Genomic DNA, 13,854 nt, shown 5'->3' with positions numbered 1-13,854 from the left:
GGCAAATATCAACCGAGACTCACTGCTTATTGGTGTGCGAAAGGTTTCACTGTGAGTCACGAGCCTAAATGTTGCTTCCGAAACTCATTTCACAAATGGTTTACTGACAGTTAAGTGATTCATGCAACCAATGTCATCATTTACGGCCAGGAAGTCATGTGCATGTGGGTCATTTTGTTAGTTATTTCCATCTCCCTTTGCTTGCCTTTTTTAAATGTGTGTGGATACACCAGTGTCAGCCATATATCTTCCAATAACTTCATCTCAACAGCATCTCACCCACCCTTTGATAAAGCCCTCTAATCTTCGGGCATAGTCCAGAATTTATCATCTGAGATATGAAGAGACGATCCCAGTTGCTATTGGAGGATTATTATCCCAGATGCGAGGCTGTAGAACAGGGGTCACCAAACTACGGCCCACGGGCCATATCCGGCCCGTCAGTACTTTGGCCAAGCCCCCTGAACAATACCAGAGATGCTATCAGATTTTTTTCCTATTTGGCCTCCAGAAAAAAAAATCATTTTACAAGTCAAACGTTGGTTTTCGTCCATTATCTGTTCCTATTTTAATCAATGTAATCAATGTATGTTGTTTATAATCGTGATTGAACAATACAAACAGTCGGTCACAATGCGACGCGACACAAGAAAGTGATGTATGTGGAAGTGGAGGGGAGTCTGGTGGTACATTCAGGTGCGCTCAGTTTCGTCCCAAATCCGTTTTGCAAGGCTAAATACCAGCAGACAAACTCTCAAAGCTAAAAAGTGGACTACTACTTCAGCAGAATACATTTGTATGCCAAGCTCGGCTGAACAAGGCATCCGTTCGGGCCAGCTTTCGGGTTGCTAAACTGATAGCAAGCAGCGGTAAGCCTTTCACGGACGGAGAGTTTGTTCCGAAATGTAAGACCTGGGAACGGATTATTCTCATTTTAATGTTTTCCTATGGGAAATTATTTTTTGGGATACACACTTTTCGCCTTACACACTCTGTCTGGGAACCAATTAAGTTCGTAAGCCAAGGTCCCACTGTATTTATTTCATCAATAGTGTTATTATTTGTTTCCTGACTTTTTTTCTGTAAAGAACCTGGAAAGGGTTATTTGATTATGTGTGGCTTTCTGGAAAACAATACATTTTTTAAGCTCCCCTACGATCGTCACACTTTTTCTGTTACAAACTGACAGTGGCCCCCCATCAGAGAAGGGAAAAGTTATGTGGCCCTCACAAGAAGAAGTTTGGGGACCCCTGCTGTAGAAGCATAAAGGACAGATTCAGATATTGTACTCATGCACTAAAAACCTTTGGCTTTTACCTGGTCCACTTGACCTTTCTGTGTCATCTATAATGTTTCCACAAAGTATTAGGAGCAGAAACACTAGAAAAATGGTGGAGAGGCTTTTCCCATTTACTGCTTGAGTCAGCATTGGTTGGATATCCTGTTGTGCTGGCAGAACAAGGCACTCTTGCTAAAGCCAGTCTGCTTTAGTTGGGTGTCATTCATTCTAAATGAACCAGCAAACAAGGGTTTGTGGTGACCAAATGTTTAAGCACAAAATGTGACGCTTAAACTCCCTGTAAAGTGGAAATGAATGTATTCTAAATATGACATACCAAAAAAAGCAACCGTGCCACATTTGACCGATTTAAAGTTTAATCACTAAACAAAAGCATTTGATTGAGGCGTCAGAAACCATAATAAGGAAAAAAAACTAACATTAGTGTCCAGCAAAGTGATGAAAGGAATGAAAGTAGAAAAACAAAATACATGAGCTGCTGGAAAGGCAGCCACTCTCGCGGCTAATTCTAATAAAAATTAGAATAATCCATTCCCAGGTCCCCATATAACAAAATGTTCTACTAAAAAAGCCTTAAAACTACACAAAATGTACCTTATTTATGTATAATAAATGTGCTATGGTATTATAATTAAAGAAATAAACTGTACTTTATAATAAAGTCGGTTTATTTACCTTTGTGATGGTCGTTGATGGCTGCCGCTGCTCACCCACAGAAAAAAACTCATCCCGTGAGTGTAAAGTGACCTTAAGCGTTTTGAAAGGCGCTTATAAATGAAATGTAGTACTACTACTAATAATAATAATAATAATATTGATGGAATCGAGTGGCCGTTTTCATCAGCATTAAACACATGAGGAACGTGGCCTTCTTCCACCATCTTGAGGAAAGATTCCTTGTAAGCTTTGGCAGTTTTGTCATTAGAACTGGCTGCCTCACTATGATGAATGACACTATGAATCCCTGTACGATGCTTAAAGTTCTCAAACCATTTTTGGCTAGCCTTGAAATAATTAATGGATGACGAACTTCCAGGTTGCCTCTTGAGGTATCACTGAAAATGGATGACGGATGAGACATCTGTAACAAAAAGGGACACACAATATACATCGCTATCTAATAATAATAATAATAATAATAATAATACATTTCATTTCTAAGCGCCTTTCAAAACTGTCAAGGACACTTTACAGTCAGGGGATAAGATTTTTTTTCTGAGGGTGATTGACTGAACGAGCCCCCTAATCCTGTAAACTGGCGACAACAAACAAATACAGTAAAGTCTCGTTATATCGATATTCAAGGGAGTCCGAAAAAATATCGATATAACCGGGACTATCGATATATCCGACCCTGTTTGCATGTAATTTTCTCCGTGCGTGCATAGAAATAGTATCGATATAACCGGGACTATCGATATAACGAGACTTTACTGTAGTTAAACTTTTACTTTTCAATTCCTGTGCCAAATGTTGGTCCTTCTGTGACACAAATTCCTTAAGACAAATATGTAATACTTTTTAATGTTCTGCATATATTTTCACAGAACACATGACAGAATAGTTGTACAGTAAAGTCTCGTTATATCGATATTCAAGGAAGTCCGAAGAAATATCGATATAACCGGGACTATCGATATATCCGACCCTGTTTGCATGTAATTTTCCCCGTGCGTGCATAGAAATAGTATCGATATAACCGGGACTATCGATATATCCGATATCGATATAACGAGTCTTTACTGTACTTTTTAATGTTCTGCATATATTTTCACAGAACACATGACAGAATAGTTGTATTTTGACTTGTTCTGCAACATGAGACAGCACTGTCCATGCAATCAAATTTTGCCCATCTGACCGATCTGTGCTCTTTTAATGTTGGAGTAAATTGATGTGAAAAATCGGAGAAGGACCAATTCCTTATCGTGTGTCAGGGGACATTGCAAAGTCATCGTAAATGGGTAAAAATGTAAGGAGACGAAAGGGAGTCGGGGGATGCAGCCTCGAAAAAGATGTCTGCTTCCCTTACAAGAGACAGTTGATTACAGCAAATGTGCGGTCTGCTTCCTGTGTTTGTCATGCGAGTTCAGTGCAGAAAGCCCCACTTTCACAGCTTAGGTCAATTGTCTCTCCCCTTTCAGGGGCTGGCCCTGTCTTTCCCTATTTGTCTGCTGCCACACACACTCATCCGCTCAGGCCTCTACCTCTGTGATACCCCAGAGCGTGGATGCTGACTGATGCAGACCGCAGCTGGGCCCGGTTGCAGCTGTTTTTTTTTTTCCCTCATTTTTTTTTTACATGGAGAATCCCATTGGTGCAAAAAGCCAGGGGAGACACAAATTCTATTTATAGGTTTGAACACAGATGTGTACACACACTTTCACATCCGGGGGAAACGGACCAAAGGAGACAGGCCAGGTGGCTCCCCTTTGTCTCTGAAAACTAGACTGATCTCTCCATTGAAAGGCAGTGTGTTGCGCTCATCTGAATCTGTTTGTCCGATGTTGTAGAAATGGCCCTGCATTCATCATCTTCTTTTAAGATTTGTTGATATATATATGAAAGATAAGAAAACCTTTATTAGTCTTACAATGGACGGATTCCCAATCCACAGCAGCAAATACATGTGTGTTTGTGCGTATACACCGAAGAAAGCTATATTTGTGAGTATGTGGTAATACAAACCACATGATTTTGAAACTCTTTGGCGCACCTCAAAGGTACAATCGATATGCATGTTCATGAGACATATGTTCACACGTGACGTCTTTCACTTTATTGTCTCTCCATATCGTTTTAACCCATTAAAAAATACATTTCAGTGTCAATTAATTGCGAATATAACAATCTGATTTGGGCTTCATTTGGGCTGAACCATCCCTTTATCCCACATAGCACGGACAGGATTTATTTTCAGGTGTGACCTGTTAAGAAGCAGTTCAGTCTATTTTTGGGCGTTCATTGGTGTGTGTTTCGGGTTGCTGAATGCTGAAAAACTCATTCATGGTGTGTGTATAAAACATTGTGGCACACTTATTATTCAAGGTTTTCTGTGGAAAAATCAGACCAAAACAAAGTATTACAAAACCCTCCACCATTAATTAATGTGAGTCAGAACCTGTACAACTCAGTTTTGCCACGGTAGAAAACAATAACTGAGAAAATGTGGTTGCCTAAGTGTGCACGTTTGTTTGTTTTAATAGTAAAACACAGATCAGTGTATTGGTATGCACACAGACAGTTTGTGATTGTTCAACCTATGAGAGGGTATCCTCTTGAATGTGCCTGCCTAGCTTCCTCAAAAGCATTTGAATCCTAATTTGCTTAAAGGACCGACGTCTCTGGACAAGTTGTGTCCATAATTTGTAAAATGGCTTCAAATTACTTCTACTGAGCGTATTTTACAAAGATTCCACCGCACATCGCTCTATTTTACGTTTTAAGACTCGTGCTGAATATTCCAGAAGTCTTTGAGTTGGTGACGAGTCCGTACGTGACGTCACTGAAGGAACGCCCTTGACCAAAAAAAGGACACATTGTAGCAGTCAATGCTTGTTTAGTCTGAAAACCTCATGTTGCACCAGAAAAGGGCATCCAAGCTCCATATAAGGAATTTATCCGCCTGTGGAAACGCAATACACTGTCATGTCTACAAGAGGTCGCCATTTTCTTGCCTCTTTTTGGGTGAGACATTTCCCCTCAATGTTGCCTCAAAATGGCACAGAATAAATTCTTTAATCGATTGCAAACATGTATGCTTTCCTCTTCAGAACTATTTGAATCGTATTCATAACTGGACGTGTAACAAGAAAGGATATTCTCCGAATCTGAAGCCATTGTTCTGATTCTCCAGCAATGCAAGACGTCATATCATACTGCGTGTTTTGGGTATTTTAGATGCTATAAATCGTTTTTCTGATATCAGTTAGGAAACAAAAAAGTGACGTCGGTTATCCTTTAAGAACTGGCACTTGGTCGAGTGGTAGCCCATTAAAAGAGAACATGCGAATAAATTTTGTACCAATATTTTTGCTGTTTTGCCGATTGTACATTGCCATAGAAGAAAATGGAACAAGACCAACAGTATTTAGCCACACTGTTGAAGCTTTCGGATCACCTGACCTTATTTTACAATGATAAATGATTAACTTAGAACCTCACTTCCTTGTTTGGTTTTTGAATAACACTTGTTAGAATTTTTGACACCGCTGCTATGGACATTGGGCATTGATTAGCAAATACCTGAAGAATGATGGCGGCGACGCGAGTGGCAGCCTTGGTTACCCGCTACTCATATTGTTCCTGTTTTTGTCATTTTTCATTCGTTTTTGGATTTATTCGTCACGTCATTTTGATGATGATACTAGTGCAGCGTGTTCTACCGGAGACACATTCCTTGTGTGTTCTACAAATTTGGGCAATGAAGATTCTGAAAAAAATTCGAATCATAACCAGTTGGCATGATTTAAGTCGCTTAGTATAACCCCTCGAGGCACCATTTGACATGGCCTTGTCTTTACATTCTGTAAAATAATTATGTGTTAATACTCATCATTAACATGTATAGTTTTCCGTTCCTCATGATTGGTAAAAATCCATAGGTGAAGTTACTGCTCATTAGCTTGCACGCTTGCTTTCTGATGTCTCTCGCAGAAGTATGTTGATGCAAACGTAGCATGGGGCTTGTCAAAGTGCCACTGACATTCGACTGTTTCATAGATTATATTTTTGCGTTGTAAATTAGAACCAGGCAGAACCTGTCCTCTCCATAAAGGCAAATTTTTCGGTCCATTCAACCTGAAGTGTGCAGTACTCGTCATTTTTTTTCTCGTAGTGCTTATTCAAAAGGGGGCGTTTACCTGTTTCGACATCAACGGCCAGTTAGGTCAGTGTCATCCAATTAAAATTGCTCTTTCACCGAAATGCAGCCCAAACAGGAAATGAACAGCAAAAAAACGACAATATTTAGTTTTATCTGCGAGCTAAATGCAATCATCAAAAGAGCCATATATGGCTCACGAGCCGTATGTTTTCGACCCCAGGTTTAATGGATGGCATTTTAATCACTGTAATTCTTGCGGTTGGAGCATAAAAGGCTAATGTTTGACATTTTCACTACAGTTGCCATGGCTCCCACAGGGCTGATCCTCAACTAGGACTAACTCTTATTTATGGTCAAAGAAACCATAGAAACCTGCTATCCTAAATCCCATGATGGCCCAGGCAACAACAAAAAAAAACAAGGATCCAGTCATGACAGTCATTTGTGACTTAGACCCATGAGGGTAAACTAGACCATTAACTACTGCGATTACTTTCTTGAAAGATGTTGTGATAACCCTTTTCCCGCTCTTTTCCACTGACAATGCACCTGCAAGCAATACACAAAAGTTTTGTGTCTGCCCCCGATTAGACAAGCGTATGCTCACAAAATCAATCTTGTCTTCCGCACGTTTATGTGCACATATTAAGGACATGTGACTCCCTAAAACATTCCACTGTTAGCGAGATTTTAGTTAAACATCAATAGCGCAGGAGTTCATTGCACTCTGAGTCAGTCAGAGTCATGAGCAATCCGATTAAAACCTTTTGTTGACCGTGCACACTCATGCACACATAGCAGAAAGGATATGAGGTACATAACGGTTTTGGCTGGTGACAGTGGAAAGTGACAAATATTAATTGTGCTTTGTGTAAGTTATTTCAAAGCAAGACACTGGATGTAAAAGTTTAAACACCTTTTTTTTCAAATGGCAGATATTTGTGTTAAAAAAAAAGCATTAGACCAAGTTACATAATTTAAAAAAAAATCACATTTTATGTGACGTACAACCATACAGTACAAAGTACACATCATGAATGGAGAAAATAAAAACCTAAACGTACGACTTGAATAACTATGCCACACTCTCAATATTCTACAGTGATGCCTTGAGATAAGAGTTACATTAATCCCAAAACCACACAAGCAAAACCAATTCCCTGTCAGCAGTCGTCTTTGCCCTTTGAAATGAATGCTAATGCCATTAATCCGTTACAACAAACAAATGTTTTTGTTAGTTTTTTAACAATATATTGTAACTTATAAAACTGAGCGATACTGTAACTGTAAGTATCGATACTGTAGTTTTTGTCCAGGAAAAAAAGTGTATATATATATATATATATATATATATATATATATATATATATATATATATATATATATATATATCGATCGAATCAATTTCATCTGTGCTGTATGTCATGCATATTAGCATATTTGACAATAAAGCTGACTTTGACTTTTGATATATATATATATATATATATATATATATATATATATATATATATATATATATATAGTAAAGTCTCGTTATATCGATATCGGATATATCGATAGTCCCGGTTATATCGATATTTTTTCGGACTCCCTTGAATATCGATATAACAAGACTTTACTGTATATATATAATTATAAAAATATATATATAATATATAAATATATGTATATACAATACAGAGGTCAAGGCAGCTAAGTAAAGATCAAACGAACTGGTCAATTTTAAGAATAAGCTCTGTTATGTGTCATGTACTAATATCAGCCCATCGATAACGATAGATTTTTTTTAACATATTTAAAATAAAAGACACAATTAAATCGATAAATGATCAAATTAAAAACTATTAAAATAATTCGATAGCACTGTCCTGCAGCCCCGTGGGAAGCAGCGAATTCAATTAAGTGCCTCACCGCTATACTCCGTAAGAAATTGCACTCAATATCATATTGATTAAAACAAATAGATATCAGGAAGTAATCTGGCATTGGTATTTTGTGTGCCGCAGAGGCTACAGTATAATGTTATGTACTACAGTTAAAAGCAGCTAAGAGGACATTTGGAGCACAAATCTATTTTGAATGCAATAGAATCTTTTTTGTGAACCTTGTCCGCCAAACTAGCGAACAGGCCATATCAAATCACCAAAGAAGTGCATAAACATACGCGTGCGTTTGTATATAGAGGTGTTCACACAGCACATATTTGCATTGGTGCTGCACAATGCATTTTGCTGTGAGTGTTCACACTTTCAAAGGGAAACAATAGTGTGTAAATAAAGCACTTTCTAGCTCTGGTGTTAACCAGCATCCCATAATCTGTGTCACACTTCACAGGCAGCAAATAAATAAATAAATAAATAAAATGTCCTATGACATATTAGCCAGCTAAAAAGTTGAAGTCACCACAAAATGGATGCTCAAATGTGATGCATGTACTCCAAGAGTGCGTCAGTTTGCTAGGCTTGCATTGTATGAACAACGAATGAAGGTTAATGCAATTGCATCACCTATTGCTTTGTGGTATAGTGCCTTCCAAAAATAAGCATTTTTATGGCTCAATGCCAGATGGGCATGTATGTTCACAATATACCATTATGCACTACACTACTTTTACGTCCTTGAATGAAATGTATTTTACCTCCGATTCTTGTGCTTTATTAAATTTGATCTAATAGGGATTGGTTAGTTTTAAAGGACAACCAACGTCACTTTTTTGTTTCTTAACTGACATCAGAAAAACGTTTTATAGCATCTAAAATACCCAAAACACGCAGTATGATATTTTTATTCAAATGCAAAACACCAATAAAAATAACTTCAAGTGTCCAAAATCTGCAAAAAAATTGAGCTGCGAATTGGGCATTTTCAGAAAGTCCCGCCCCCAGTTCGTGACGTCACGCCAAGACGTCTTGCATTGCTGGAGAATAAAAACAATGGCTTCAGATTCGGAGAATATCTTCTTCTTGTTACACATCTGTTTTTCTTGTTACACAACTGTTTTTCTGATGTCTTGTTACACAATATGATTCAAATAGTTCTGAAGAGGAAAGCATACATGTTTGCAATCGATTAAATAATTTATTCCGTGTCATTTTGAGGCAAACAGGTGGGGGGGAATGTCGCACCCAAAAATGGCCACCGAGCTGTTGTGAGGAATAAATCAGCCCGTTTCCACAGGCTAATAAATTCCTTCCATGGTGCTTGGATGCCCTCTTCTGGCAGCTTTTGGGTGCAACACAGGTTTTCAGAACAAACAGTACAGCAAAATACATTGACGTGATGGACTGCTACAATGTTTCTTTTTTTTCGGTCAGGGGCGTTCCTTTAGTGACGTCAAATACGGACTCGTCACCAACTCCAAAACAAGACTTCCTGAATATTCAGTGCGAGTCTTAAAACGTTAAAATATAGCTATATGCGGTGGAATCTTATTAAAATACGCTCAGTAGAAGTCATTTGAAGTCATTTTACAAATTATGGACACAACTTGTCCGGAGACGTCGGTTGTCCTTTAATGTTCAATCTGTATTTTCCTTATTTTTTTATGTTATGTGGCTAAAAAATATTTAATTATCAGTATTGACTGAAATGAGTTACTTATACTGTGAAACAGTTTTTCAAACTTGGTTTCATATGACCATAACACATTTCACACGTGTTTGGGGAGCTTTCAAGTGTGTTTTTTTGTTTTTTTTTGCATAACACAGGGTTTAGACGTTTTTCTTTGTTAGCTAAGGGCTTTTACAAAGCTCAGAGATCTTAAGTACATGGGAGATTGTTGACATGTCGTCATCAGCTGATATGTGCCAGGAATTCCTGTTGCTTCTTCAGTGTTGCTTTTGGCCACTTAACACCTCCCTGAAATGTTTTTCTTCATCTTTTCATCAACTTCAAAGGGGCACCTCGCTCTTGGCAGTGTCACTGTAGTGCCATATTTTTCTCCATTTGACGATGACTGTCTTCCATGGTACATAAAATGCCTTGGACATTCTTTTATTTCTTTCTCCTGACTTTGAACAGCGGGATCCATCTGCTGCTGTAGAAGCTCTTGGTAGGCTTGTAATCAAAATTGTGACTGCAAAGATATCAGAAAAAGCCGACTAGAAAATCTAAACTTAAGCATAAATCAGTACAGTGGCACATGTATGATGATTTAGAGTTAACAGGTGTCGGTATGTAAGAGGTTAATTCCAAACACGGCCATTGAGAACTTGTAAGCTATTCTCAATTTTTTTGTTACCAATTGTTCTTTTTTGCTGCAATTTCCACGTTCAAAATAAATGTAAGACATTGTTTTTCTGAATTCAAAAGTACAGTAAAGTCTCGTTATATCGATATTCAAGGGAGTCCGAAAAAATATCGATATAACCGGGACTATCGATATATCCGACCCCGTTTGCATGTAATTTTCTCCGTGCGTGCATAGAAATAGTATCGATATAACCGGGACTATCGATATATCAGATATCGATATAACAAGACTTTACTGTAGTTACACTTTGTGTGGGTTGACATGTCTGATTTTAGCGATGTCTTATTTAATAGCATCTTCGTAATTCTTCCAGCCATTGAAGTGTTTTTCGATAATTTCGAACATGGTGTAGGCCACTTTAACGACTGAATGAATACCTGGCATTTGAGCAGAGGTGCGTTAATGTTTTTATGTCCACTGTCTTCTTCTGGGGCAGGGGTGTCAAAGTCATTTTTTGCCGCGGGCCACATTGTAGTTATGGTTTCCTCTCGAGGGCCGTTATGAATTTGGGGAACCCATTAGAATGTTTAAATACCTTCAAATATTACATATAGAGCGCACAGCAAATTAATGAATAATTCGTTTTCAAATCTGAAGTCAAGAATAATGACTTTTAATGTGGTTGACATCCAAAAATATGAAATTTTGGCTCAGATTTTAGCAATCATCATGGGATTTAACAAGTTTGATTTGCTTTCGCGGGCCGAAAAAATTGATGTGGCGGGCCGGATTTGGCCCGCGGGCCTTGACTTTGACACCTGTGCTTTGGGGGTTTCCCTTCAGGGGTCGCCACAGCGAATCAGTGTCCTCCATCTAACCCGGTTTTGTGCATCTTCTTCTCTCACACCAGCTACCTATATATAAATAAAGAAATAGACAGTGGACATAAAGAATACATAAATAAGAGTAGGGAATTTGAATGTAGGAACAATGACAGGAATAGGTAAAGAGCTGGTTGACATGATGCAGAGAAGGAAGGTAGACATATTGTGTGTCCAGGAGACCAGATGGAAAGGGAGCAAGGCTAGAAGCTTAGGGTCAGGGTTCAAGTTGTACTATCATGGTGTAGACAGAAAGAGAAATTGAGTTGGAGTTATCTTAAAAGAGGAGTTTGTTAGGACTGTCTTCGAAGTAAAAAGACTATCCGGTAGAATGATGAGTCTGAAGCTAAAAATTGAAGGTATGATGTTAAATCTATCTATCTGTCCATCCATCCATCTTATCCATCCATCTATCTTCTGCCGCTTATCCGGGGTCGGTCGCGTTTTTTTTTTTTAATTTAACACATTTTTGTAGTCTTTTGTTGTGTTCATCCCTTAGTTGTTGTCGTCTCATTGTGTTTGCTGAAATGTGTATGACACTTCATCCAGTTTCATCATAGATTTTAGGACTGAACTTCGCTAACTGTGTATCAAGCTAATCTTGCAGCATCATTCAGTTCCTCATAGTAGATATTTCCATGTGTCTTACTTTAGTGACCGTAACATGACCCCTGTCCAACCACACATCTTCCCACAGACAGATGGACTGAAATCGAGGTAATCCAAGAGGGTGGACCTACTGTTTGTAGGTCTATGGGGAGAGTTGGGAGTGAGCACTGGGATGGGCCGAAGTGCTTACGTTGCCGCTCTAATCATTTATGTAACCTAATCATCCTGAGGAGAATCCCTCTTTGTTGACTCGGCCCGCCTTTGTTACTGAAACTGTTACCATGGATACAGTGACCTTGTGTTTGAGTACAAACTCTAGCCTGTAAATGAGATGGCCTATAGCCCAAGTGACGAGGCCACTGACGCATAACCCTTATGCACAGGTTAATAACAATGTGATTGCTGCCTGTTGTCTTCGAGTCGAGTTTATTAAAGATAACACTCCTGAGATGGAAGTTGCTCACGAGCTTTTCGCTGAGGCTGTTGTGCGAGCACCAACCATCTGGTGATGTCAATTGATCTTCGTGATGTCATCAACCACTGAGCTATTGCCCGTGAAACAAGATGTGCAAAAGATGATCCTCCCTCCACATTTCAGGTTGGCCATGGCTGCAAACACAATCAGTAAAGCCTGTGTAAGAGTCATTAGGTTGTGGTTGTTTGATTTACCCAGGGGATGGTTTAGCTCAGGGGTGTCAAAGTCATTTTTTGCCGCGGACCACATTGCAGTTATTGTTTGGGGAAGCCATTAAAATGTTTACTCCGATCCACATATAGAGCATATTACATATAGAGCGCTCAACAAATTGATGAATAAGTAGTTTTCAAATCTGAAATCAAAAATAATGTCTTTTAATGTGGTTTACATACATTAAGAAAGCAAAGTCTAAGCAGTGCCTCTTGTCATCTTTGGTGGGTGTGGTTACAAAAAATGAGACATTGCATATTTTTAAGGTCCCCACAGTTGTTACATCATGTTTCGCGTCGCCTTTGACGTGTAGAAGGACAAAATACTATTGTCGAATGAGGAAGCAGGTTGTGCATATAACGGATTGTGACCACAATGGGCATGTGGTAATAAACAGTAAAATACAGAAACGATAAATGGAGATATCAGATATGATTCTTTACTTTGTCTTTGTCCGTAGTGTGCGTCTTTCCTGGAGCATTAATCCAGTGATTACAATAATGTTGAGAATGTTCTGGGAGGCCGCCGAATACAAAAGCTGGTAGAAACAAGCTGACAGAAGGTAGGGGCCCTGCAGGAATGAATCATTATTTGGTGGCCTCAGTCCTGCCAGAATTCTCTCTTGTCACCATCCTGTGAGAGGGCAAATGGAACTTGCTTCTATACAACCATCAAATCAGGACCACTATATCTAGTAATGCTCTGTAATCAAATTGTCATGTCTGCTATTAATCATCTGAAAAAGTTGTTTCTTTTTGTTTCACTAAATCAAGAGATGGAATTGCAGCTATGTGCCAACAATTCAATATGTGTAATTTCATTTCAACTTATTCATTTGACACTTACTTCAAATAAGGAAATGAGTAACCCACTGACTATAATTGTTTTGTGTCTAAACCTTTCACAATAAATATTCATTAGCTTGGCATGGTTATAAATAGACACTAATTGTTGTTTGTCATATGTGCTGAAAGAACAACCGACGCCTCCGGACAAGTTGTGTCCATAATTTGTAAAATCGCTTCAAATGACATCTACTGAGCGTATTTTACAAAGATTCCACCGCATATAGCTATATTTTATGTTTTAAGCCTCACGCTGAATATTCCGGAAGTCTTGTTTTTGAGTTGGTGACGAGTCCTCATGTTACGTCACTGAAGGATCGCCCCTGACCGAAAAAAGGACACATTGTAGCAGTCCTTCCATCACGTCAACACATTTTGCTGTACTTTGTTTGGTCTGAAAACTTCGTGTAGTACCAAAACGAGGCAGAAGATGGCGACAAAGCTCCGTGTAAGGAATTAATCAGCCCGTTTCCACTGTGCTACATTTCCTGCCCCTAGATACCTCAAAATG

At 38.7% G+C, this 13,854-nt stretch overlaps 1 protein-coding gene across 1 annotated transcript in view; it reads left to right on the top strand.

Moving 5' to 3' along the window:
* The window catches only part of b4galt5 (beta-1,4-galactosyltransferase 5), a 45,286-nt gene that overhangs the window by 1,036 nt on the left and 30,396 nt on the right, over positions 1–13,854 (top strand). The gene's annotated exons all lie outside the window — the stretch shown is intronic.

The sequence above is a fragment of the Hippocampus bargibanti genome, linkage group LG01, assembly GCF_051943395.1.
Source record: "Hippocampus bargibanti isolate YZ-2025 linkage group LG01, ASM5194339v1, whole genome shotgun sequence".
Classification (NCBI taxonomy): Eukaryota; Metazoa; Chordata; class Actinopteri; order Syngnathiformes; family Syngnathidae; genus Hippocampus; species Hippocampus bargibanti.
This window is presented reverse-complemented; position numbering and strand designations above follow the sequence as displayed.